This window comes from Mixophyes fleayi, chromosome 10 (assembly GCF_038048845.1).
Source record: "Mixophyes fleayi isolate aMixFle1 chromosome 10, aMixFle1.hap1, whole genome shotgun sequence".
NCBI classification, from domain to species: Eukaryota; Metazoa; Chordata; class Amphibia; order Anura; family Limnodynastidae; genus Mixophyes; species Mixophyes fleayi.
In genome coordinates this window covers 39,089,237-39,103,517 of record NC_134411.1, presented here as the reverse complement: position 1 = coordinate 39,103,517, position 14,281 = coordinate 39,089,237, and positions in this window count along the sequence as shown.

The window sequence follows — 14,281 nt, the reverse complement described above, 5'->3', positions numbered from 1 at the left end:
GCTTTGTGCCCCCTGTGCGGACTGAGCCAAGGGTTTCCCATAAATGCGCACCTTTTGCACCGAGTAAGGAACTTTGCATTACAGCACTTTGATATTCGAGCGGCTCCACTTTCCTTTGAGCTAGGCTTTGTGTTAAGTGCAAGGACAATTTTTGAACTCCCGGCCGAAAGCCTGTGGCTTTCGTGGCACTTATCATCATCACCATTTATTTATATAGCACCACTAATTGTACAGAGAACTCATACACATCAGTCCCTGCCCCATTGGAGCTTACAGTCTAAATTTCCTAATACACTCAGACAAAGAGAGAGACTAGGGTCAATTTGATAGCAGTTAATTAACCTACCAGTATGTTTTTGGAGTGCGGGAGGAAAACAGAGCACCCGGAGGAAACCCACACAAACACAGGGAGAACATACAAACTCCACACAGATAAAGGCCATGGTCGGGAATTGAACTCATTGCCCCAGTGCTGTGAGGCAGAAGTGCTAACCACTGAGCCACCATGCTTTATTTATTGTACACATACTGAAGTACAACTCAAGCTTTTCATGTTTTTTTGTGTTTGTGTGTAGTTGTCACGTTTTTTGGGGGGTAAGACCCTTATTGGCCACCATCCTCCCCACGTTTGTAGGATGCCTCTTCTTATGGGGGGCTGAAGACTTCGGCTCAAGGTTAGGCTTTGGCTGATGCCTGGAAAAAGGGGCCCACCCGAGCCCTGTGTCAGAGGTGGGCCTGAAGACCCCAACCTCCTAAGGGGTCTTTTCGCCTCTGGAGGTCGTGGGTGTCAGGGGACTTTCCCTAGCTTCGGCTGCACATGAAGTTACTTGTCCCTCCGCCTGATGGGGGAGGAATGGAGTCCTAATCCTTCTGGAGAGGGCCCAAAGGACCAAGCTCCCAGCACAGTGTAATCACTGCACTGGGCGATTGGAGTCACGCTTCAATAAAAGAAAAAAAAGTTTGTTTGGAAGGCGATGGAAAGCTAAATTCTATCTATTTGTTATAATTTTGTATATATTAAGTTAATACAGAGTCTTGAGCACAGAATAAACAAGGGGTTTGACTCATAGGATTAGAAATATAAGATTTATTGTGCGCTAGGTTGTAGGGTGCATGAAGAAATAAATAGTAATTGAGCATCGGTAGCATTCCTGGGTAATAGAGATAACCAATTACTGAGATATAGATCTCAAGAGCTCACAGTCAGTATGAGCATTCACTCTGATATTGCTGTGAGTTTAAAAAGTAATGTGATGGCGATATATTTGTAGGGGAGGAAACCTTAAAATAGCTCTGATTTGCAAATACACAGTATCACTTCTCTCATTCTGTTTGCTGAGTCTAGTTCTCACTGGCCAATTGCACAGTAGCACTTCTCTTGCTATGGATTAAAAATATATCAGGTTTCAAGATTACAATCCTGCCAGGGGCGCACGGAGGGGGGGTTTCTGGGTCTCCAGAAACCCCTCCCCTCCGCTAAAGAAGTGCCCCTACATAGCGGCACTGTACTATATAGCAGCCGCGGCGCTGTCAAAGAAGCGTTCCGGCGGTGCTGTATACAATACAGCACCGCCGCGGACGCTTCTTTGACAGAGCCGCGGCTGCTGTATAGTACAATGCTGCCGAAACTGAGCTTTTGCGCATGCGCAGCAGCTCTCTCGCGGGTTGTTGTTTTTTTTTTTGGGTGGGGGTGGAAACCCCCCCTTAAAATTCCAGCGTGCGCCCCTGCCACCAATACTAGAACAAAGAAAGAATAAACACTCACAAACAATGTATAAAATATGATTTAATAATTAATATCAAGTAAAATGACTTAGCTTCAATAAGTTGTTAGACAAACACATAATTCCTCACATTCAGCAAACAGCCATCAAGTTGAATCCTGCACCAAGGAATAGTTTAACAGAGGAGATCTGATACAATCATCGTAACTCCCCAGCGAGGTCTAATGAAGGTCTGAAGTGAACACTGATGCAATATGGGCAATAACTTGTAACAGCTACGTTTGCAATTTAAGCAATTACATTCATATATTTCTTATACAGCAAACATTACAAAGTATACTTAAGAATATACAAATACTGATATCTCTGTCTGTTCTAAAATCAACATTACGTTGAGTTGGGAAATAATCGTTGTCTGTACTAGTTTTAGGAAAACACGGCCATAAAAGATACAAAATAATGTAATGAAATATAACAAACTGACAATCTGTTTATAAAGAGACACCCACAAATCAAAGACAGACTCCGACTGGTTATTTATTTAGAATAAAATGAATGATGTAATGTGTAATTATGTTGGTTATAAGGTCCGAACTGATCTCACCTCATCAATATTTCTTATGTTGGAAAATGTTGGTACTCTATGAATAAAAGGCTATTAATTATACACGAAAACAGTCTGAGGACATCCACTAAACAGGAGAAGCCTCTCGAAATAACCAGCCCTCACCCAGGGGTGTAGCTAGATGTGACGCATCTTATAATCCCATCACCTCTTTTGTGCTACGCATTCTCCCAGCCTTTTAGAGTGTAAGCTCTCAGGGGCAGGATCTTGTAAACTATTTTGCCAGATTGCAAATGTAAGTCGGTGTATAGAGGTTTGTCCCTATCTGTAATCTCCTAGTTGTACAGCACGGTAGAACATGCCCAGCGTTTCATAGTTTAAGTGCTCTGTGTTTCGTACAGTACATTTCTGCCGAAGCACTACTTGCGTGTGACAATAGGGGGATCAATGGTAACGTCATTTTTTCTATGGAGTCAAAAAAAATAAATAAATAGGATTCCACCTCTAACATTCCCCCGAAAAGAACTCAATGTACTCTAAATGTTCTTCAATACAATGAGACAGGAAAAAAAGACTTGGCTAAAAGGAAATGGTTAAAAACATTGAATGCCTGAAGATTCCCACTTTATTCTAATGTTCCATAGAATCCTAAGTATGGGAAGTACTGAGCACAAAGATCCTCCGAGTAGAGAGGAGTCACATGACCATCTGTCTCTTCCTGACCTTCCTGTATGTGTACATTATACTGTGATACATATATTGATGACTTCCTCTCCCATAGTCACAGAGTGGGTAATGGGTGGACAGAGGTCTATATTTCTTCTTGTGCCATTATAGCCGCAGACATACAGGCAGACTACGGAGAGGTGGGAGATAATGTTGGGTGGGAGTTATACCTGGGAACAATTGTAGGAGTTCAACATATAATAAACAAAAGTGTAGACAATAAGTTATAGTATACAATGTATCTAAAATATATGTGTTGTTAATTTGGACTAATATTTCAACTGTCATGGTAAGCTTCTGAGAAATACACTCCCCGTCCTCAATCTAGATCTGCTTAGACCTTATAAGGAGAGAGCTTGAAAACTTGTATAGAAAAGTGACCCATTAAATGACCTAATGTACAAATTAAACATATAGTAGGACAGCAAACATGTAAGTTGATGTGTTACACAGGCTTTCAACCTTCAGATAAATGTTCCTCAGGACTTTGTATGTTTTCTCTGTGTGGGTTTCCTCCTATAGTCCAGTGATATACTGGTAGGTTAATATGCGACTCCAGGCTTTGTGGCACTTTGTAGGGTCCTGGACCTTGATAAGTCATTCTTACTACATTGATTAGTGGCTCCGTTTAGAGAGAGATCTGGTTTACAAACTAATAAGCAGCAGCAGACGGCTGGGATGTTAGAGTCGGCTACAATCTACCAGTGGTCCTTCTATAAAGAGGATAGAAAGCTGTAATTAGGTCTGATGGAGGGTAATGGAGGGGAACTGATTCACAGGTCTGCGAAATTTAAGGTATTAAAGCATTTTTAATAATACTTTTATATTCTTAATTATACTCCAGTGTACATCAAGAAATAGTATATAAAAAAATTACTACATCACATTTACCTATAAGGGGGTTACATACATTTTTAAGAAAAATAAATTGTTCTTGACATATTTATTGTGAAATACGAAGAAGTGTAGATGATATCACTGTGTTTTTGTCTTAATTATATAATAAAATAGCGATAAAATCAAACAATAATAGAAACAAAACCATAATTATTGAAAACATCGTTAATATCTTGTTTTTTTTGTCTTCAAACTTTGCTTTGTCGCTTTTCCCTCATAAGATTTTCTGTGTCATCTCTGTGTATCATCCAGCAGCAGTCAGCCATCATGCCGACGTCCCAACGACCTTGGTAACGTCTCTGTGTGTCATCCAGCAGCAGTCAGCCATCATGCTAACGTCCCAACGACCCTGGTAACGTCTCTGTGTGTCATCCAGCAGCAGTCAGCCATCATGCTAACGTCCCAACGACCCTGGTAACGTCTCTGTGTGTCATCCAGCAGCAGTCAGCCATCATGCTGACGTCCCAACGACCTTGGTAACGTCTCTGTGTATCATCCAGCAGCAGTCAGCCATCATGCCGACGTCCCAACGACCCTGGTAACGTCTCTGTGTGTCATCCAGCAGCAGTCAGCCATCATGCCGACGTCCCAACGACCCTGGTAACGTCTCTGTGTGTCATCCAGCAGCAGTCAGCCATCATGCTGACGTCCCAACGACCCTGGTAACGTCTCTGTGTGTCATCCAGCAGCAGTCAGCCATCATGCCGACGTCCCAACGACCCTGGTAACGTCTCTGTGTGTCATCCAGCAGCAGTCAGCCATCATGCCGACGTCCCAACGACCCTGGTAACGTCTCTGTGTGTCATCCAGCAGCAGTCAGCCATCATGCTAACGTCCCAACGACCTTGGTAACGTCTCTGTGTATCATCCAGCAGCAGTCAGCCATCATGCCGACGTCCCAACGACCCTGGTAACGTCTCTGTGTATCATCCAGCAGCAGTCAGCCATCATGCTGACGTCCCAACGACCCTGGTAACGTCTCTGTGTGTCATCCAGCAGCAGTCAGCCATCATGCTGACGTCCCAACCACCCTGGTAACGTCTCTGTGTGTCATCCAGCAGCAGTCAGCCATCATGCCGACGTCCCAACCACCCTGGTAACGTCTCTGTGTGTCATCCAGCAGCAGTCAGCCATCATGCTGACGTCCCAACGACCCTGGTAACGTCTCTGTGTGTCATCCAGCAGCAGTCAGCCATCATGCCGACGTCCCAACGACCCTGGTAACGTCTCTGTGTGTCATCCAGCAGTAGTCAGCCATCATGCTGACGTCCCAACGACCCTGGTAACGTCTCTGTGTATCATCCAGCAGCAGTCAGCCATCATGCCGACGTCCCAACCACCCTGGTAACGTCTCTGTGTGTCATCCAGCAGCAGTCAGCCATCATGCTGACGTCCCAACGACCCTGGTAACGTCTCTGTGTGTCATCCAGCAGCAGTCAGCCATCATGCCGACGTCCCAACGACCCTGGTAACGTCTCTGTGTGTCATCCAGCAGCAGTCAGCCATCATGCCGACGTCCCAACGACCCTGGTAACGTCTCTGTGTGTCATCCAGCAGCAGTCAGCCATCATGCTGACGTCCCAACGACCCTGGTAACGTCTCTGTGTGTCATCCAGCAGCAGTCAGCCATCATGCCGACGTCCCAACGACCCTGGTAACGTCTCTGTGTGTCATCCAGCAGCAGTCAGCCATCATGCCGACGTCCCAACGACCCTGGTAACGTCTCTGTGTGTCATCCAGCAGCAGTCAGCCATCATGCCGACGTCCCAACGACCCTGGTAACGTCTCTGTGTGTCATCCAGCAGCAGTCAGCCATCATGCTAACGTCCCAACGACCCTGGTAACGTCTCTGTGTGTCATCCAGCAGTAGTCAGCCATCATGCCGACGTCCCAACCACCCTGGTAACGTCTCTGTGTATCATCCAGCAGCAGTCAGCCATCATGCTAACGTCCCAACGACCCTGGTAACGTCTCTGTGTGTCATCCAGCAGCAGTCAGCCATCATGCCGACGTCCCAACGACCCTGGTAACGTCTCTGTGTGTCATCCAGCAGCAGTCAGCCATCATGCCGACGTCCCAACGACCCTGGTAACGTCTCTGTGTGTCATCCAGCAGCAGTCAGCCATCATGCCGACGTCCCAACGACCCTGGTAACGTCTCTGTGTGTCATCCAGCAGCAGTCAGCCATCATGCCGACGTCCCAACGACCTTGGTAACGTCTCTGTGTATCATCCAGCAGCAGTCAGCCATCATGCCGACGTCCCAACGACCCTGGTAACGTCTCTGTGTGTCATCCAGCAGCAGTCAGCCATCATGCTAACGTCCCAACGACCCTGGTAACGTCTCTGTGTGTCATCCAGCAGCAGTCAGCCATCATGCCGACGTCCCAACGACCCTGGTAACGTCTCTGTGTGTCATCCAGCAGCAGTCAGCCATCATGCCGACGTCCCAACGACCCTGGTAACGTCTCTGTGTGTCATCCAGCAGCAGTCAGCCATCATGCCGACGTCCCAACGACCCTGGTAACGTCTCTGTGTGTCATCCAGCAGCAGTCAGCCATCATGCCGACGTCCCAACGACCCTGGTAACGTCTCTGTGTGTCATCCAGCAGCAGTCAGCCATCATGCCGACGTCCCAACGACCCTGGTAACGTCTCTGTGTGTCATCCAGCAGCAGTCAGCCATCATGCTGACGTCCCAACGACCTTGGTAACGTCTCTGTGTATCATCCAGCAGCAGTCAGCCATCATGCCGACGTCCCAACGACCCTGGTAACGTCTCTGTGTATCATCCAGCAGCAGTCAGCCATCATGCTGACGTCCCAACGACCCTGGTAACGTCTCTGTGTGTCATCCAGCAGCAGTCAGCCATCATGCTGACGTCCCAACCACCCTGGTAACGTCTCTGTGTGTCATCCAGCAGCAGTCAGCCATCATGCCGACGTCCCAACGACCCTGGTAACGTCTCTGTGTGTCATCCAGCAGCAGTCAGCCATCATGCCGACGTCCCAACGACCCTGGTAACGTCTCTGTGTGTCATCCAGCAGCAGTCAGCCATCATGCTGACGTCCCAACGACCCTGGTAACGTCTCTGTGTGTCATCCAGCAGCAGTCAGCCATCATGCTGACGTCCCAACGACCCTGGTAACGTCTCTGTGTGTCATCCAGCAGCAGTCAGCCATCATGCCGACGTCCCAACGACCCTGGTAACGTCTCTGTGTGTCATCCAGCAGCAGTCAGCCATCATGCCGACGTCCCAACCACCCTGGTAACGTCTCTGTGTATCATCCAGCAGCAGTCAGCCATCATGCTAACGTCCCAACGACCCTGGTAACGTCTCTGTGTGTCATCCAGCAGTAGTCAGCCATCATGCCGACGTCCCAACCACCCTGGTAACGTCTCTGTGTATCATCCAGCAGCAGTCAGCCATCATGCTAACGTCCCAACGACCCTGGTAACGTCTCTGTGTGTCATCCAGCAGCAGTCAGCCATCATGCCGACGTCCCAACGACCCTGGTAACGTCTCTGTGTGTCATCCAGCAGCAGTCAGCCATCATGCCGACGTCCCAACGACCCTGGTAACGTCTCTGTGTGTCATCCAGCAGCAGTCAGCCATCATGCCGACGTCCCAACGACCCTGGTAACGTCTCTGTGTGTCATCCAGCAGCAGTCAGCCATCATGCTAACGTCCCAACGACCCTGGTAACGTCTCTGTGTGTCATCCAGCAGCAGTCAGCCATCATGCCGACGTCCCAACCACCCTGGTAACGTCTCTGTGTATCATCCAGCAGCAGTCAGCCATCATGCTGACGTCCCAACGACCCTGGTAACGTCTCTGTGTGTCATCCAGCAGCAGTCAGCCATCATGCCGACGTCCCAACGACCCTGGTAACGTCTCTGTGTGTCATCCAGCAGCAGTCAGCCATCATGCCGACGTCCCAACGACCCTGGTAACGTCTCTGTGTATCATCCAGCAGCAGTCAGCCATCATGCCGACGTCCCAACGACCCTGGTAACGTCTCTGTGTGTCATCCAGCAGCAGTCAGCCATCATGCCGACGTCCCAACGACCCTGGTAACGTCTCTGTGTGTCATCCAGCAGCAGTCAGCCATCATGCCGACGTCCCAACGACCCTGGTAACGTCTCTGTGTGTCATCCAGCAGCAGTCAGCCATCATGCCGACGTCCCAACGACCCTGGTAACGTCTCTGTGTGTCATCCAGCAGCAGTCAGCCATCATGCCGACGTCCCAACGACCCTGGTAACGTCTCTGTGTGTCATCCAGCAGCAGTCAGCCATCATGCTGACGTCCCAACGACCCTGGTAACGTCTCTGTGTGTCATCCAGCAGCAGTCAGCCATCATGCTGACGTCCCAACCACCCTGGTAACGTCTCTGTGTATCATCCAGCAGTAGTCAGCCATCATGCCGACGTCCCAACGACCCTGGTAACGTCTCTGTGTGTCATCCAGCAGCAGTCAGCCATAATGCTGACGTCCCAACGACCCTGGTAACGTCTCTGTGTGTCATCCAGCAGCAGTCAGCCATCATGCCGACGTCCCAACGACCCTGGTAACGTCTCTGTGTGTCATCCAGCAGCAGTCAGCCATCATGCTGACATCCCAACGACCCTGGTAACGTCTCTGTGTGTCATCCAGCAGTAGTCAGCCATCATGCCGACGTCCCAACGACCCTGGTAACGTCTCTGTGTGTCATCCAGCAGCAGTCAGCCATCATGCTGACGTCCCAACCACCCTGGTAACGTCTCTGTGTGTCATCCAGCAGCAGTCAGCCATCATGCTGACGTCCCAACCACCCTGGTAACGTCTCTGTGTATCATCCAGCAGTAGTCAGCCATCATGCTGACGTCCCAACGACCCTGGTAACGTCTCTGTGTATCATCCAGCAGCAGTCAGCCATCATGCTGACGTCCCAACGACCCTGGTAACGTCTCTGTGTGTCATCCAGCAGTAGTCAGCCATCATGCCGACGTCCCAACGACCCTGGTAACGTCTCTGTGTGTCATCCAGCAGCAGTCAGCCATCATGCCGACGTCCCAACGACCCTGGTAACGTCTCTGTGTGTCATCCAGCAGCAGTCAGCCATCATGCCGACGTCCCAACGACCCTGGTAACGTCTCTGTGTGTCATCCAGCAGCAGTCAGCCATCATGCCGACGTCCCAACGACCCTGGTAACGTCTCTGTGTGTCATCCAGCAGCAGTCAGCCATCATGCCGACGTCCCAACGACCCTGGTAACGTCTCTGTGTGTCATCCAGCAGCAGTCAGCCATCATGCCGACGTCCCAACGACCCTGGTAACGTCTCTGTGTGTCATCCAGCAGTAGTCAGCCATCATGCCGACGTCCCAACGACCCTGGTAACGTCTCTGTGTGTCATCCAGCAGCAGTCAGCCATCATGCTAACGTCCCAACGACCCTGGTAACGTCTCTGTGTGTCATCCAGCAGCAGTCAGCCATCATGCCGACGTCCCAACGACCCTGGTAACGTCTCTGTGTATCATCCAGCAGCAGTCAGCCATCATGCCGACGTCCCAACGACCCTGGTAACGTCTCTGTGTATCATCCAGCAGCAGTCAGCCATCATGCTGACGTCCCAACGACCCTGGTAACGTCTCTGTGTGTCATCCAGCAGCAGTCAGCCATCATGCTGACGTCCCAACGACCCTGGTAACGTCTCTGTGTATCATCCAGCAGCAGTCAGCCATCATGCCGACGTCCCAACGACCCTGGTAACGTCTCTGTGTATCATCCAGCAGCAGTCAGCCATCATGCTAACGTCCCAACGACCCTGGTAACGTCTCTGTGTGTCATCCAGCAGTAGTCAGCCATCATGCCGACGTCCCAACCACCCTGGTAACGTCTCTGTGTGTCATCCAGCAGCAGTCAGCCATCATGCCGACGTCCCAACGACCCTGGTAACGTCTCTGTGTGTCATCCAGCAGCAGTCAGCCATCATGCCGACGTCCCAACGACCCTGGTAACGTCTCTGTGTGTCATCCAGCAGCAGTCAGCCATCATGCCGACGTCCCAACGACCCTGGTAACGTCTCTGTGTGTCATCCAGCAGCAGTCAGCCATCATGCTAACGTCCCAACGACCCTGGTAACGTCTCTGTGTGTCATCCAGCAGCAGTCAGCCATCATGCTGACGTCCCAACCACCCTGGTAACGTCTCTGTGTATCATCCAGCAGCAGTCAGCCATCATGCCGACGTCCCAACGACCCTGGTAACGTCTCTGTGTATCATCCAGCAGCAGTCAGCCATCATGCCGACGTCCCAACGACCCTGGTAACGTCTCTGTGTGTCATCCAGCAGCAGTCAGCCATCATGCCGACGTCCCAACGACCCTGGTAACGTCTCTGTGTGTCATCCAGCAGTAGTCAGCCATCATGCCGACGTCCCAACGACCCTGGTAATGTCTCTGTGTATCATCCAGCAGTAGTCAGTCATCATGCCGACGTCCCAACGACCCTGGTAACGTCTCTGTGTGTCATCCAGCAGCAGTCAGCCATCATGCTGACGTCCCAACGACCCTGGTAACGTCTCTGTGTATCATCCAGCAGCAGTCAGCCATCATGCCGACGTCCCAACGACCCTGGTAACGTCTCTGTGTGTCATCCAGCAGCAGTCAGCCATCATGCCGACGTCCCAACGACCCTGGTAACGTCTCTGTGTGTCATCCAGCAGCAGTCAGCCATCATGCCGACGTCCCAACGACCCTGGTAACGTCTCTGTGTGTCATCCAGCAGCAGTCAGCCATCATGCCGACGTCCCAACGACCCTGGTAACGTCTCTGTGTGTCATCCAGCAGCAGTCAGCCATCATGCCGACGTCCCAACGACCCTGGTAACGTCTCTGTGTGTCATCCAGCAGCAGTCAGCCATCATGCCGACGTCCCAACGACCCTGGTAACGTCTCTGTGTGTCATCCAGCAGCAGTCAGCCATCATGCCGACGTCCCAACGACCCTGGTAACGTCTCTGTGTGTCATCCAGCAGCAGTCAGCCATCATGCCGACGTCCCAACGACCCTGGTAACGTCTCTGTGTGTCATCCAGCAGCAGTCAGCCATCATGCTGACGTCCCAACGACCCTGGTAACGTCTCTGTGTATCATCCAGCAGCAGTCAGCCATCATGCCGACGTCCCAACGACCCTGGTAACGTCTCTGTGTGTCATCCAGCAGCAGTCAGCCATCATGCCGACGTCCCAACGACCCTGGTAACGTCTCTGTGTGTCATCCAGCAGCAGTCAGCCATCATGCCGACGTCCCAACGACCCTGGTAACGTCTCTGTGTGTCATCCAGCAGCAGTCAGCCATCATGCTGACGTCCCAACGACCCTGGTAACGTCTCTGTGTATCATCCAGCAGCAGTCAGCCATCATGCCGACGTCCCAACGACCCTGGTAACGTCTCTGTGTGTCATCCAGCAGCAGTCAGCCATCATGCCGACGTCCCAACGACCCTGGTAACGTCTCTGTGTATCATCCAGCAGCAGTCAGCCATCATGCTAACGTCCCAACGACCTTGGTAACGTCTCTGTGTTTCATCCAGCAGCAGTCAGCCATCCTGCCGACGTCCCAACGATTCTGGTAACGTCTCTGTGTTTCATCCAGCAGCAGTCAGCCATCATGCTGACGTCCCAACGACCCTGGTAACGTCTCTGTGTGTCATCCAGCAGCAGTCAGCCATCATGCTAACGTCCCAACGACCCTGGTAACGTCTCTGTGTGTCATCCAGCAGCAGTCAGTCATCATGCCGATGTCCCAACGACCCTGGTAACGTCTCTGTGTGTCATCCAGCAGTAGTCAGCCATCATGCTGACGTCCCAACGACCCTGGTAACGTCTCTGTGTGTCATCCAGCAGCAGTCAGCCATCATGCTGACGTCCCAACGACCCTGGTATCTTCTTTCTACATCTTTAATGTCATGGTGGAACCGTTCACCATGTTCTTCACTGTAGTTTCCGCAATTATTCTGGAAATGCTCAATATGGGAATTCAAAAAATGTACCTTTAAACTCATATTGCAGTCAAGGTTTCTGTAACTATTAAGCATTTCCCTGACAATTTTTTTGTAGTTTGGACATTGCCTAAAATTTTTTAAATCACTTGTTTGAATGAAGTCCACGCCGAAAGTTCCACAATATTCATTACACGCCCGTAATGTCAGGGCCTGTAAAAATGCCTCCTTCAATTTAGCATCGGATATGTTAGGGAATTTGGTTCAAAGATATTTGAAAGTTTCTCCATCTTTAGGCAGTGCTTTTACAAATTGTTTCATCAGTCCTAATTTTATATGTAGAGGTGGAAGTAAAACTGTATCACTCACCTGCCAAATAGCAGCAGACTGGAGGCAGGTCTTTCCTTTCCTGTTCTCTACTGCACTAGTCTCTCTCCTTTTCTCCTCCTGCGTCATGCCACTCTCTGTTGAGGCATTTCGCCCCCTCCCTTATTTCTTTAAAAATCCTTGGTCAACTGCCATACACGCATATTGTTGCACTGATTATTTATATCTTTATACTGATTTTATGCTTTGTTACCTGTGATGTGCTTCTATTGCTTGTTTTTTTTCTTACTGACAGTGCATGTCGGTTCTGTTTGTTACTTGACCATTCAAAAATAAAAATTATAAAAAAAAAACAAAAAACTGTATCACTCGCTGACGCCTGTGGTCTGAAATACAGTTCTTATTTAACAATGATAATGAAATGAGTGACAGATTACTGTGACCCATTTAAAAGGCAAGTGGAGCTTAGTTTTGAAAACACAGGAACATAAATATTAGGGGTGGGGGTGGAGGAAGCCGGATATTAAACTAAGGATGGTTTCGTTTTTATAGATCACGTATTGAGAGGTGGAACAAGCAACCTGTGGGCCCCGGTACAGGGAGGCCGGGAGGGAACTGGAGCCCCCTAACCCCTATTATCTCCAGGGGCCCCAGTGTATGGCACCTGCCACACCAATGGTAGTATCATCCAGGCAGGGAGGGTGAGGGAGCGTTACAAGCGTATTAGCCTAGGGCGGCCTGAAGCCTTAATGAGGCCCTTGGGCTGGGGGCTTCCATTGTGCGAAAGCTTCAACCCAGAGGCTTCACTCTCCTGTCCCGTCCCTCTTTACAAGTGACCTGAAAAAATTCCACTCTCCCTACCCCAACAAGTGGGTGTAATACAGTGCAGGGGTGGTGGTAATGCTGTGACCAGCCACGGAAAATAGCACTGCGGTATACATTTGGCTTCGGCAACACGGGAAGGACACCCCCGCATGGGGACATCAAAAACAAAGCCAAGGAGGTTGTGAATACATGCAAGGGCCACATATAGCAGTGGATGATGGGTCGTCCCCTCCCCCGAAGAAGTGCACGATCCTTGGGGGCGGGTACAATATAGGGCTCCGCCCTCAAGTTAAGCGATGCTTAGAGCTGGTGTCCGCATTAGCTGACCCCCTTTATCCTTCCTTTCCCCTTCATTAGTTTAACATAAACAAGCGCTGTGACCGTTTTCCGCCATACACATTGTCTGCGTGCCGTTATCTGTTGGGTAGTGAGTTTGGGCACGAAGTAGGAAGGGTATCGAAGCTCAGCACCTTAAACTCTCTTTGAGTTTGCAATCACGAAGGATCACCATGTCCTTACTATATTAGGAATTATACCTTTATATTCCATTTATTTGTGGTAATATTTGTATATATCTGTATTTGTTAATGAATTTTGCATCACTGACAGTTTTTTTTGTATTTCTGATTTAATAACCATCTAAGCCTCACTTTTTATTCCCGTCTATTTCCTTAAAGCGTCAGCTGGGTTATTATCTCTATTCTCTGTATAATTAATATTTAGCGCCTGTTAGGTTTGTTATTTTGTTGTGGACATAAAACCCAACATGGGAATATTTACGCCCTAGTGGTGAATGTCTTTGGCGCAGTTCCATTCAGGTCCTGGTGCAGCTGATTTGTGCGCGATCCATGCAGTGTTAACGGTGGAACGGAAAGGCGCAGTTCTCGCAGATGTCAAGTTGATACCACTGACCACGCCCTACGCCCTACTATCACATCCACCACCCCTCCCCCACTAAGGTGTTTATGGTTCTCTCTCAATACACAATGCTCGGCAAAGAGACGTTATATACACCTACAATTTCTTTATAAAATATATAAGTTTACCCGTGCATATTTGTTTGGACTGAGCACCGTGCATATCTCAGTGAGCCAAGGGATTTAGTTGAAATTGATTTTGAAAGTACGGTGTTCCACCAACTTTAAATTGTGGTAAGTTAAAGGTCCTTTAGCGCAATATAAAAGGGGGGGATGCCTCTGGGGGGTGCTGCTTAGGGCTTGTGACGGATATATAACCCTCGT